At 40.1% G+C, this 13426-nt stretch overlaps 1 pseudogene; it reads left to right on the top strand.

The window, feature by feature from the left end:
* Positions 1-12041: 12041 nt before the first annotated feature.
* Positions 12042-13183, top strand: LOC134756744 (uncharacterized; annotated as a pseudogene).
* The last annotated feature ends 243 nt before the right edge of the window (positions 13184-13426 follow it).

Here is a 13426-nt window from a genome sequence, read left to right as displayed (position 1 = left end):
TTGCTGTTCTACTAGAAAATGGTGGATTTTTTTTCTCACAGTCCAGATTATTCAATAAGTAAAACCTAGGTAGGAATTAAATTGGTACTCTGAGTATTAAGCTAATAAAATCAAGATTTGCAGAAAAGTTAAATTTTGAACCTAATTTGCATGGCTTATTATAATTGTATTATTTGCATGGCCTTCATAATCTCCAATTCACATTAATCTTACCTATTATTTTGGCCCTGCATTCTCCTGAAACTTTCAATTCACATTTCCATGAAACTCAGAAACCCACTCAGAGAAGCTTTCATTTCCTTAAGGGAATGTCCTTCAACCTTCAGAAACGTTGCTGAAAGCATCATATATTAATGACACGTTGCTGAATTTTAGAAATAGATTTATATTATATAAAACCTAGAATGTCACAAGGAAAAGTAGAGTAATACAATATCCACATGCAGATCTAACTGTCACTTCTACCTCCTAACCTCTCTGATAAGTCAAGAATCTTCTCTACTTGAGCACCACCAGACCCAGAAAGAGGTGCTTACAGAGTCCAGCCAATTCAACCATTTCTTTTAAATGGTTGGGAGTTCATTTACTTTCAAATGTAAAGCAAAAAAGATTATTTGAAACTAATTCAGCTTAAGTAAACCTGTGGCCAAATGTATTATACAGTTAAAGTTCTATAATTAATCACAGCCATATCTGTGATCACAAAAAGTAAAAATTATACAAATATGAGTATTATGTTAGATATTTGTAATATAATATCAATATTGTATATAATATTAAATATATTATAATATTGCCTATCATATATATTAAATATTATAATATGCAAACGAATATATTCTTTAAAAGATTTGCAAATATTTAGCTGGACTAGGAGGGCCTACACGTGCAGGAAGGTCCTTCATGTCCAGTTAGTACTGACTCATCATTATATTCTCATTTTCCTCATTTGTTCTGAAGGTTAAACTAGTGAAAACCACTTTAAATAGGGGTTTATGAAGAGTATTGCCCAAGTGGCTAAGGGTACAGACTTCTGAGGCCAAAACTTGGATGAGTGAATTTCAAGTGGCCAGAGGGTCATTTTTCTCCAGTTGTTTAGATGGCCCTGAAAGTCAAAGCCAGAGAAACAAAGGAAACTAGAAGACCTGGATGCAGGAGAGGAAAAACCTGGGATGGATGAAGGAAATGCAAAAGTCTCCAACTGCTTGTAAGTGACTACTGGGGTGGCAGCCTGGTTTAGAGAGTGCATGAAACAGTTGGGGCATGTTCTGTGCTCTACACAGAAAATCTCTTTCTTCTCCCTCAAAAAAAATTAAATAATATTCTAAGATCCTTTGCAATTCATGCCTTTTGGGAAACTAAATGGGGATACATATATTTTGTTTTTTTTTTCATGTACTTTTTGGTGTTGAATGCCGTCAGGCTGCAAACATTTCACTAGATTGAATATTTTTTAAAAATTTCAAAGTGAACAAGAATTTTGACATTGCATATAATATCCAAAATGTTCAGGAAATTATAAATCAGGATGTAGAAATTATCATATGTACTAGCATTATATAAATCATAAAATATTATAGAGCCAATATATGAACACAATGCAGAATATGTGTGGAGATGTTTTATTTCTTTCCTTTTTCTGCCCAAGGTAAAGCTGGGTACCACTGTCAGTGCCCTTCTCTATAGTTTAAAAAAAAAATTACACTTCTCAACAGTACAGCAAAAAAGAGTGTGCATTCATCTGGAAAATCCTCAGGCCTGGACAGAAGAATCCCTATTGCTATTCAAACCCTTACGATAATCTAATCTAGAGAGAGATTTTTCTTAATGAATGAAAATGGCTTCAAATGACTATAAACCTATGTTAAATTAGCACCCTATTAACTTAATACAAATACCATCTTAAGCCAACTGAAATTAAATGATCCCTAAAAAAGATGATTTTGAGACTTACCAGTCTTTATCTAACTAAAAAGAATTTTTATTTCAAGTGATAGATAAATGTCATTTAACTTATTATCTGACGATCAAACTTCAAGCAACCTGACCTAGCTAGAATAATACTTCAAATATAGAAATTCATTTTTTTAAAAAATCCCTAAATGACAAATTGCAAGAAAGAAAGAAAGAAAGAAAGAAAGAAAGAAAGAAGGAAGGAAAGAAGGAAAGAAAGAAAGAGAGAAAGAAAGAAAGAAAGAAAGAAAGAAAGAAAGAAAGAAAGAAAGAAAGAAAGAAGGAAGGAAGGAAGGAAAGAAGGAAAGAAAGAAAGAGAAAGAAAGAAAGAAAGAAAGAAAGAAAGAAAGAAAGAAAGAAAGAAAGAAAGAAAGAAAGAAAAGAAAGAAAAGAAAGAAAAAGCAAGCAAGCCAGCAAGCCCTTACGATCTTGTTCTGCTCAGGTAACGTGAGGCCCCCCATACAGCTGGCTGGGAAATAAAGCCAGAGGGTTAAACGTCAGAACTGGGAGACACTGCAGGTGCCACCAGCAGGAAAAGACAAAAAACTATGCAAATCAAGCAAAGCTATAAAAGCAAAGGCCTTTAGCATTATTTGTGTAGAAATAAACTGTCCATGAATTTAAATCAAAAGTATTTATAACACTTTGAGTGTTAGAGCATAAGAAGATGAACTTTAGGAAGTTAAGAGAGTGATTCCCAAATTCAGCGTGCATCAGAATCACCTGGAGGACTTGTTGAAATACAGAATGCTGAGCTCCGCCTCAAGTTTCTGATTCAGTAGTTCAGGGGTGAGGGCCAAGAATTTGCATTTCTACCAGGTGCTCATGTAATGCTGATGCTACTTTTCCAGGAACTGCTCTTTGAGAACTTCCAGTAGGATACAAAACTACATTCTTTAATGAAGAATCCAAAAAACTGAGAGGCAAACAAAGGGACTCACTCAAAATGAGACAAGGTAAGACAATGTTAGATTCTATATGGACCTATTACACAAAGCCTCATCCTAAAGTGTCCTGTGGTGAGATACTATTCTCACTGGTATTTCAAACCCAGCTTCTTACATGGATAACTAAACTCCCTCGGAACCCATTTTTCTAAGCATGTAGAGCCTTCCTAAAATCAGAAATTCACTTGTGACTTTGTAATGCATTGGCATTATTATCCAACTCAATCTGAGTTGTGGTAGCAACTTGTAAGTATATATACCTTGCTCTATGAAAGAGTTGATAAGCTATGACTTCCTTAAAAAACTATCTTTGTTTGTGGGATTGTTTTCAGTGTGTGTGTGTGTGTGTGTGTGTGTGTGTTTCTGGCTGTACTTAGTTTAGTACATCAAACCACATTTAAAATGTACAATGGGACTTCTGTTTAAAGGAAACATACAGAAAATCTTTTTCTAATGTGAATGACTATTGCACACAAATTGAACTCTCTGATAAGGTGTCTTTTTATGTACCAGTTTTGGCAAAAAGCAAACTTGTCAACACATTGCTCTAACAATTTTAGATTCGGAAAATTGCTTTTACCTTTTTGGGTCTCTCTTGGGGTAATTCTCCTACTTCAAGTTAGCCTCATAAGTAAAATTTTCACATGTGTTACTTTTAATTTCTTTTCATCCTTGAGAAAATGAAAGTATCAAGAGATTCTTGCTTTAGAGTGAAGGGCTTGTTTGAAACTCCAATGCTCCAAGCAATGCCCTAAGTAGGTCAAATTTCCAAGCTGTAATTTCAGCAGACAAATTTGCCTGATTCCCCAAGACAATAAAAGAAGATACTTAATTCAAAAGCATTCAGCTGTCCAATCTTGACCTTCAGGGTCTTTGTTGTCTGGCTTAACTTAATCCAGTAGCCTATGACAACTAAACATTAGCTTCAGCAGGGATACTCATTCCAAAATTCCAAACTGCACTTACATATTTCTCTATTCTGAATATCCTCTATCTTCCTATGTACATTCTATCCACTCATCTTCAAGTCCTACTCTACAAGGCTTTCTTCAAACACTCCACCTCCCAACACTCTCCATTTTCTAAATTCCTCATAAATTTATTTTCTATAAGGCTCATTATGGAAACTTAAGATCAAATTTAAGATCACATACTGTCTTGTGAAGGAATTTAACTATTTCACATGTCTGCTTTTATCCTTAACTATGGAATCAGTTTTTAGATATTATGAAATAGCTTATCCAACACTGGTTTCAACAGCAATTACTTAACACATATGTCTTGAATATTAAATGAACAAGTATTCATTTAGTGCCTATAACTATGTGTCTGGACACATATATTATAGTCCTCATACTCCAGTCCAGTTAACCCCTGAATGAGCTCCCTGAAGCAGTCCCCTTCAGAAACTTCCATATTTCTGGAGATTGCTTCACCTCAACAAGCAAGATATATATGGGTTATTTCTTTGCCACAACAGAAGGTAAACAAAGTACTAACACCTTGTATCTCTGCTCTTATTATTCATTGGCCTTTTCTTGGAGATAATTTCCATCCATGTTTCCACTGAAAATATTTTGTGCACCAAATAATTGAAAGTGTCCATGGTGATATGACAGTGGGTTCCAATATTATAAAGTGGGCATTATATCTCTTCATAAACAGTGTTAAATGTGATGTTTACTTTGTTAAGACATCCACAATGAACATTACCCAGCATGATGGTTAAGAGTCTGGGCTGTGGAATCAGAGATCCAGATTTGAAGAACTACTGCCCTTTACTGATAGTTTGATTTAGGACTAGTTACAAATCTATCCTTGGATGCCAACTAAACATGGGATCAGAATGACCAGTATATAAAGCAGCTTTAAAGAATCAATGTATTGCTACCACATAGCTACCATCAATCAATCAATCCCTGCAAAGCACTTAGCAATATGTGGTACAAAATGATCAATTAATAAGTGGTGGTTATAATTCTTTTTAAAGAGATTTTTAGCCCAACAAAGTATAGCTCACACATATGGACTGCTGAAGCACACATACACACACACACACACACACACACACACACACACACACAAAGTAAGAAAAGTAGCTAAATCCAGAGAGCTGTCTGGAAACATTGAGTTCTTAATCACAAGCTGCTGAGTTGCCCAGTCTTAGAGACAACCAGAAATCCTTTTGTTGGTTTTTAAAAGACAAAATAGCCCTATGAGAGATACGGAGAGGGTGCATTCTCCTGCAGAGTGGGCTGCTGAGTAAAGATGGCATCCATGATTGGCTTAAAGTATATCTCCTACAGGACTCATAGCGACAGCTTTCATTTTCTTCTATTTTTCCTTTTAATTCTCTTTCTTGCCTGATTTGCTCTTTCTCCCTCTATCACTAGCCCTAATCAATGCAGCAGGTCAGGTTGAAAGAATGGACAGCTTCTGCGCCACATACATTTAAGCCATTTTAATGCAAATATTGATCGTAGGAGCATAGACACAGGCCGGGCTGCATTTTTTTAATGGACATGCTTTTTTTCTGGGGCTGTGCTACCCATGATAAAATACATCACCATAGATCAGTATTCCACCATCTTTCTATGCATAGGAATGCATAAGCAAATCCAAAAGGTGGGCCAGATTCAATGCCAAGCTTGTGAGCCTCCAAAGCAGGTACTTCAGTAGTCTACTGGACCACATTTGTTTAACCACTTACACTTCCCTCCTCCTGCTTTCTAGATGAGTTATTTTGGTGCACACAGAGACAGACTATCAGAATGGATGTGGTACCTTAGGTCACAAGAATAGTTGTACCACAACAATGTCTGCTATGCTAAGACACTTAATTGCTGTGTACACATGATTATCAAAGCATTGTATCTGAGAACCACTGTCCGAAACATATTTAGCAACAGAATCTAAGTCTGACTTGAAATTCAAAAGGAGAGATCAAGGACAGGAAGAAATTCTAAGGGCCACTTTGAAATGTGATACTAAAAAGATTTGATATCCCATCTGTAGGCATTTTTAGGCTGGACTGGAGAGGGAAAAAAAAGGAAAAGAAAAAGAAAACCTGTTTGCACTAAGAAAATTTTCTTGGCCTATTGCCAGGAAAGGAAGTATCACAAACTGGGCACAAATTAACCTAAAACCAAAGAAAGGAGGAAGAAAATAAGTGGACTCAACAGCCTCAAATCACACCAGTTGCTTCAAAGCAATACCGTTGCTTTCAGATGTTTCTCCTTCGATTCTTTTCATAGGGTCTGTGGTTGTTGTTGCTTATTATAACTCTAAAGCCAAATATACTATTACATTTAGTGAGATGTCTGTGGAGATGGAAATGAGACCATCACGATTCTCACTATCATATGCAGTCGTTTTTTACTTCTTTTCCAGAGATCAGCTGGCCCCTACATCTTTATGCAAAGGGGTAAATGCCATCATAAAGAGGGACAAGCAAGATGTGTACACCAGGTGCACAGAATGTTCTCTGTGGGCGGATCAGCCTAAAAGGTGGAGATAACTGGAGGTGAAGAGGAAGCTGGGTGGTATGCAAAGTGGGAGGGAGCCTAGACAGAATGAAGCCTTTGACCTTGGAAGAGCTGCGTACTAGTGAAGTAGAGGGAGGGGGAGGGAGAACGGAATGAGGAATTCCTTGCTGTAATATATTCGGGTAAAAATGGGGCTGTCATCTTGAGCTACAAGTTAGAAAGTTATTACTTTTAATATGCCACTACCTTAGGCCTATACTGTTATGTAAAAGAAAAATAACCTTGTGTGACAGTTTAACATTGATCGATGTGCCTGCCAAATGCAAAGAGATAAATAAGCAGGTGATGAATAAACAGCACTTCAAGTAAAGACATTACGCTGCATGCATAAAACGGCGCCAGGCACCTAGGAGCTGTGGGTGGCCGAAGGTTGGCCATTTCATGCCCACTCAGTAAAGCAGACTTAATCGCTTCCAATATTTTCTGTTAAAAAGCACGCTTAATGAGCCAATTTCACAAGCCCAGAGAAACTGATTATTATCTCTGAGTTCCAACAGAGTTGGTTGTTTTCCAAGAGCCAGGTTTTTTTTTTCCTTGACGGGATAAAAAACCTTTTTTAGAAAGAGAGAGAGGGGCGTAGGAGAGAGAGCAAGAGAGAAAGGGAGAGAGGGGGAGTGAGGGAACGACCGAGCCAGCAAGAGGGCACTGAGAGCCAGCTGGCAGGGGAGAGATGGCCACTAGATGGCAGTGTTACCCCGCCGTCGGCACCCGGCCCGGGCTGGGAACTGGACAGGAGCATTTGGCGGAAACGTGGCATGGTGAATAACGCTGAGAGCTGCGCCTCGAGAGTTCAGACCCGACCCTCCGCCCTCCTCGGGCCTTTTGTCCACAATTTTTCCATCCTCCAGCCCATAGAAGGCGAGCAGACAAAAGGGGCAGTCCCCGAATGGCCTCCCTCTGACAGCCCAGGGCTCTGATTCTTCTATGCAGCCTTCTTTCACAAAGTACAGGGGTCCCTTCGTCCGGTTAGACTGAGTTCTTCCTGAATTTTTTTCTTTTTTTTCTTTTTCTTTTTATTTTTTTACCCTGGGAGGCTTGCAATCTCTGCATCCCTCACAGGACTAAGCATCTGCTTCTGAAGGCATGGAAAATTCCAACAGGATAAACCTATCTCGTTTTTCACCATGTATTTACTTTAGGGCAGGTTCTTTTCTTCTTGCCTCTTATTTTGCACACTTTTTTTTTTCACTTTCAGTAAAAAGTGTGAACAAAAGGAATTTACCCCCAAATGAAAAGATTGGGAGTAGGGAAAGGGAGAGAGCACCCCTTAGGAAGCCAGCTGTCCTTCAAAGAGTTTCATTATGTATCTTCCTCCAGCTACACAGCAATGTAGTGAACGCCACAGAAACACAGGGTTATTGTCACCAACTGCAGTTATTCAATTGCCACTAGGAGAGAGGACCCAGCAAGGAGACCTCAGCATATAATTAACTCGGATATTTTTTAAAAATTGAAATGAACTGTTGTTAGGTTCTAAATTGAGATGCAAGTTAATTATTTATGAATATTCATAGAAAACTTGAACAATTTCCAAACTTGGCCTTTAGTTTCTCATCAGTTAACCAAATAGTTGTTGTGTATTTTTTCTGTAAGATAATTTTCTCTTAATGTGCACTGGAACTACCAACTTCATTACGATTTTTGAGATTCATTTTGCCTTGTGATGAATCAAAAGGGAATGGACTTAGTAACAGAGAAAATAAAATGTTCATCTCTTATCTTTTACTTATAGTCATACATAAGAGAAGAATGAAATGACACTCAGCAAAATTAGTCAGTTATGGTAACAAAAAAAACTGGCATATTTGAGGAACATTCAGAAGAAGCAGATCAATGTTCTGTATGTGTATGGGGGGAAAAGGAGGAAGGGTAGGGAGTGTTTGGGGAGTGGAAGGTGGCCATAGATATGAAACCACCGAAAGAAGGAAGGTACCCAACTCCCAGGAACTTATTCCAGGTAATCATGTACCTGTGATGGGTTCAGGATATGCTTCTCCCAAATGTGGCACCTTTGCATTTGAAAAACAAGAAGCAGAACAGTCACCCTTACTTTCTTCTCACCTTTCTCCCTTAGAGCAGGTCATAAAGCCTAGGAAGGTTGCTCTCTAACCTTCTCCCACACTTCTCCTCTGAAGCAGAGCATAAGACCCTAATTCCAAAAGTATCCTCCCTTGATCTGGAGGAAAGGAACATTCTTATTCCTGGAGACAGAGGGACACAGAGAAGGATCAGAGCAAACAGGCCTTGCTAAGCTCTCCCCAGTTTATTGCCATTAGATCACATTCCCTTCATCTTTGCATACTTCCTCATAACTGTTCACTCTTCATCAAACCTAAGCATACAAATTTACAAGTTTACCTGTTTCTCTGGGCATTTTCCTTATGAAGGCTCCCATGTCACACACAACTTATATTAAGCAAATTTGTATGCTTGTATCTCATTAATCCATCTTTTGGTGTAGGAGCCTCAGCCATGAAAATAAGTTTCTTCTGCCCTAAAGTGGCCACTATTCTCACTCACTCAGAACAGAAAGCTCCTGTATGTCCACAAGTTCTAGTGGACTGGGGCCCAGTCCACTCTACACATTTACACCTCTTCCATGCCCCTGCCACAAAGCCAGCTATTGAACCGGAAAAAACTCATCTCTGCTGAAATAGTAACCAACCGCCACACTGGATTTTCAATTGACTGCAGCACTTCGTCCCTAAAGAACAGCCAGCTATTCATTAGGGCCTCTCAAAAGGAAAGTTAAAATTGAGGACACACTGGATACCTCAGTTACGTCTGCCATTAAAGACAAAATGCAGCAAAACAAAATACTAGGATTAAAAGGACATTTCACGGATGCAATTAACTGACAAAAAAACCATCCCATTACATGCCAGGGACTGCACTGGACACTGCAGGCAGAGCAGTAAGGATCATGTGTTGCCCTCAAGTAGCTCACTGGCTGGTGGCTTTCACATGGCAATAGAACAGAGAAGCACATGGTGCCCAGAAGCTTGTTCCCACCCTGACCTGTGGGAGGTCCTGAAGGCTCTTATTTATTTATTTATTTTATTATTATTATTTTTTGAGATGGATTCTCACTCTGTCGCCCAGGCTGGAGTGCAGTGGCATGATCTCAGCTCACTGCAACCTCCACCTCCCAGGTCAAGCAATTCTCCTGCCTCGGCCTCCCAAGTAGCTGGGACTATAGGTGCATGTCACCACGCACAACTCATTTTCTGTATTTCAGTAGAAACAGGGTTTCACCATGTTGCCCAGGTTGGTCATGAACTCCTGAGCTCAGGCAGTCCGCCCGCCTCGGCCTCCCAAAGTGCTGGGATTATAGGCGTGAGCCACCACGCCCTACCCCTGAAGGCTTTTTGAATTCAGAGAAAATTGGGGGAGGGTAACTTAGTGTCCTAGGGCTGCCTTTAAAAATCACCACATACTGGTTGGCTTTAAACAAAAACAATTTATTATTTCACAGTTCTGGAGGTTGTATGTCTGAAATCAAAGTGTTGGCAGAGTTGGCTCTTTCTACAGGCTCTAAGAGAAACTACCGCACGCGTCTCTCCTAGCTTCTGGTAGTTGCTGGTGATCCTTGGCATTCCTCAGCTTGTGCATACCTTACTCCAGTCTCTGCATCTGTCTTCACTTGGCCTTCTCCCCTGTGTGTCAGGGTCTCTGTGCCTCTTCCTTTTCTTATAAGGCACCAGTGATACTGCATTTAGGGCCCACCCTAATCCAGCATGATTTCCTATTAACTAATTACATCTGCAAAGTGTCCAATGAATGACTGGATAAACTGTGAGACCTATATATGTATGAATGTAAACACACACATGCATATACACAATGGAATATTATTTCGCCTTTAAAAAGAAAAGGGTGCCATTTGCAACAACATCGATGAACCTGGAGGACATTATGCTAAGTGAAATAATTCAAACACAGAAAGACAAATACTACTTGATATCACATGTGGAATTTTTTTTTAAGTTGAGTACATAGAAACAGAGAGAAGAACAGAATGGGTGGTTACCAGAAGCAAAGAGTGAGAAGAAAGTGGGAGAAGTAGCTCAAAGGGTACAAAGTTGCAATGATGTCGGAGAAGTCTAGAGATCTAATGGATAGGATGAGGAGTAGAGTTAATAATCTTGTATTTTGTGCTGTAAACTTGCTAAGAGAGATTTTAGGTAGTTTACCTTACACACACAAAAAAGGAATTATTTGAGGTGATGGATATGTTCATTTGCTTGACTGTGATAATCATTTCACTATGTGTATCAAAATATCCTGTTGCACTCCTTAAATATATGCAATTTTAAAAAGACTTACTTCCCAATGAGGTAACATTCTGAGGTGCCTAATATACATGAATTCGGGAAAGACACTTATTAACCCAGTTCAGGGACATTTCAAGCAAGGATACCAGATGACTGGAAATATCCTGAGAACTTCAGGTGGTTCCTTGCAGTTACAGGGTAATATGCAAGGGAAATGAGGAGAAAGAGTTGGAAAGAGGCTAAAACAAATCAAAAAGTTCCTCTTGTTAGGTATTAAAGGCTTCGGATTTTCCACTGAAAGGTGGTAAGAAAAAAATAAGTGGGTTTTAAGCAGGTAAGTGTTAGAAACACCACTACCACTCTGGCAGGAGTACAGATACTTGGAAAGAAGGGAAATTAGAAGCAAAGATACCAGTTAGAACACTGTTGCAGTAATGCAAGCAAGATAAGACTTTATAATAACATAGTGCCTGTGAGGATGAAACCAGGAAATACATTTGAATTTTAAAAACAAAATTGTAATTGACAGAATTTGAGTGGATAAGATTAACAAAACACGTGTTGTTGAAGAATGAACATGATGAAAGCTGATGAGATTCCCAGACTTGACCCAGAAATCTGGCCTGAGCAACAAGGTTGATCATCATGTCATTAAGGAAAGTTGGTAATCCATTTTTAACAGGAAGCTAACTTGAATATATTGGAAATTGGTGTGTGTGTATATGTGTGTAAGTTGTGTAAGATTTTGTATAAGAGAGGCTGGGACAGAAATGCAGTTTTGGAGGAAGACGCCTCAAATTAGATTGAGCTCCCTGAAAAGGTGAGAGTAGCTGTCCAAGATGGAAGAGAGAGCTGGAAGAAGCAGGAGATGGATCTCAGTGCCAGCACTGAAGATAATTCACAACGGGACTGAGAAATTCAAGGAGGGAATGCAAGGGAAATCTTCACACAGTGACTGAGGCCCCCTCTCCTGACACTTGGCTGTAAAGGGCAATGGAGGCACAGGGCTGGTTGTATTGGGAATATTGGGGGGAAAAAAGAAGGATGCTGTTGAAGAATAGGATGATGTTTTTGTTCCTTTGTTTAAAACGAGAGTGAGTTAATCCTTTTTATGTTACAGATATGAAAAGCCTTCGTAGAGGAAGAGGATGAAGGGGCAGGATAAAGAAGGAATAGTCAAGAACGTAAGAGAAGGAAATCAAGAACAAGAGTTGAGCCTTTCTCTATGCCTCTAAAACAAGCCCAGCAGTGGGGCCCTGGTTATCTATCTAAAAGTTGTTGGAAGGAAAGCATAAGATAATGATGTGGCTCACTCGCTGCAAATGGTCTACGCTCCACCTCCCAGCTCCTCCATCGATCTCACTGAAAGAAAAGATTGCTGGCTCGTCATTGATAGTGGCTCTGGCATGTGCAAAGCTGGCTTTGCTGGGGAAGACGCCCCCTGAGCCATGTTTCTCTCCATCGTCAGGTGCCCCGGCACCACAGTGTGATAGTGGGCATGGGCAAGAAGGACTCCTACATGGGTGACAAGACCTAGAGCAAGCCAGATGCTGACCCTGAAGTACCCCATCCAGCACTGCATGGACACCAACTGGGGCAACATGGAGAAGATCTAGTACCATACCTTCTACAACAAGCTGCGCATGGCCCTGGAGGAGCACCCTGTGCTGCTGAGGCCTCCCTGAACCCCAAGGCCAATAGAAAGAAGATGACTCAGATCATGTTTGAGACCTTCAATACTCTGGCCATGCATGTGGGCATCCAAGCTGTAATGTTCCTCTATGTCTCTGAGTGCACCACTGGTATTGTCATGCATTCTGGAGATAGGGTCACCCACACAGTGCCCATCTATGAGGGCTACACCCTTCCCTAGCCATCCTGTGTCTGGACCAGGCTGGCCGGGACCTGTCCAACAATTTCATGAAGATCCTTACGGAGCACAGCTACAGCTTCACCAAAACAGTCGAGAGGGAGATCGTGCATGACATCAAGAGAAGCTATGGTATGTTACCCTGGACTTTGAGCAGGAGATGGCCACCACTGCATCCTCCTCCTGGAGAAGAGCTACCAACTGTCCAACAGCCAGGTGATCACCATTAGCAATGAGTGGTTCTGACGTCTGGAGGCGCTGTTCCAGTTCTGAAGATTATGCTAACTTAATAAAATAAAAATAACCTAATAACTCCACCATGAAGTATGATGTGGGCATCCACAAGGACCTGTACACCAACATGGTGCTGTCCGATGGCACCACCACGTACCCAGGCATCATGGGCAGGTTGCGTAAGGAGATTGCCACCCTGGTACCCAGCACCAAGAAGATCACCTCCCTGCTGAGTGCAAGTACTTGGTGTGCATCTGCGGCTCCATCCTGGCCTCGCTGTCTACTTTCCAGTAGATGTGGATTAGGAAGCAGGAGTACCATGAGTCAGGCCCCTCCATCATCCACTGCAAATGCTTCTAAATGGACTGCAGGCAGTTGCTTGTAGCATTTGCTGCATGGGTTAATTCAGAAGTATAAATTTGCCCCGGCACATGTATACACCTCATGCTAGCCTCATGAAACTGTAATAAGCCTTTGAAAACAAATTTGTCCTTGAAGCTTGTATCTGATAGCAAGACTGGACTGTAGAACTTGTTGCTGATTTTAACCTTGTATTCAGGTTAACTATTCCCTAGTCATTTGTTTAATACACTGTGCATACCT

This window comes from Gorilla gorilla, chromosome 12 (genome assembly GCF_029281585.2).
Source record: "Gorilla gorilla gorilla isolate KB3781 chromosome 12, NHGRI_mGorGor1-v2.1_pri, whole genome shotgun sequence".
Taxonomy (NCBI): Eukaryota; Metazoa; Chordata; class Mammalia; order Primates; family Hominidae; genus Gorilla; species Gorilla gorilla.
The sequence above is the reverse complement of the archived record's forward strand: the minus strand, read 5'-3'. Positions and strand labels throughout refer to the sequence as shown.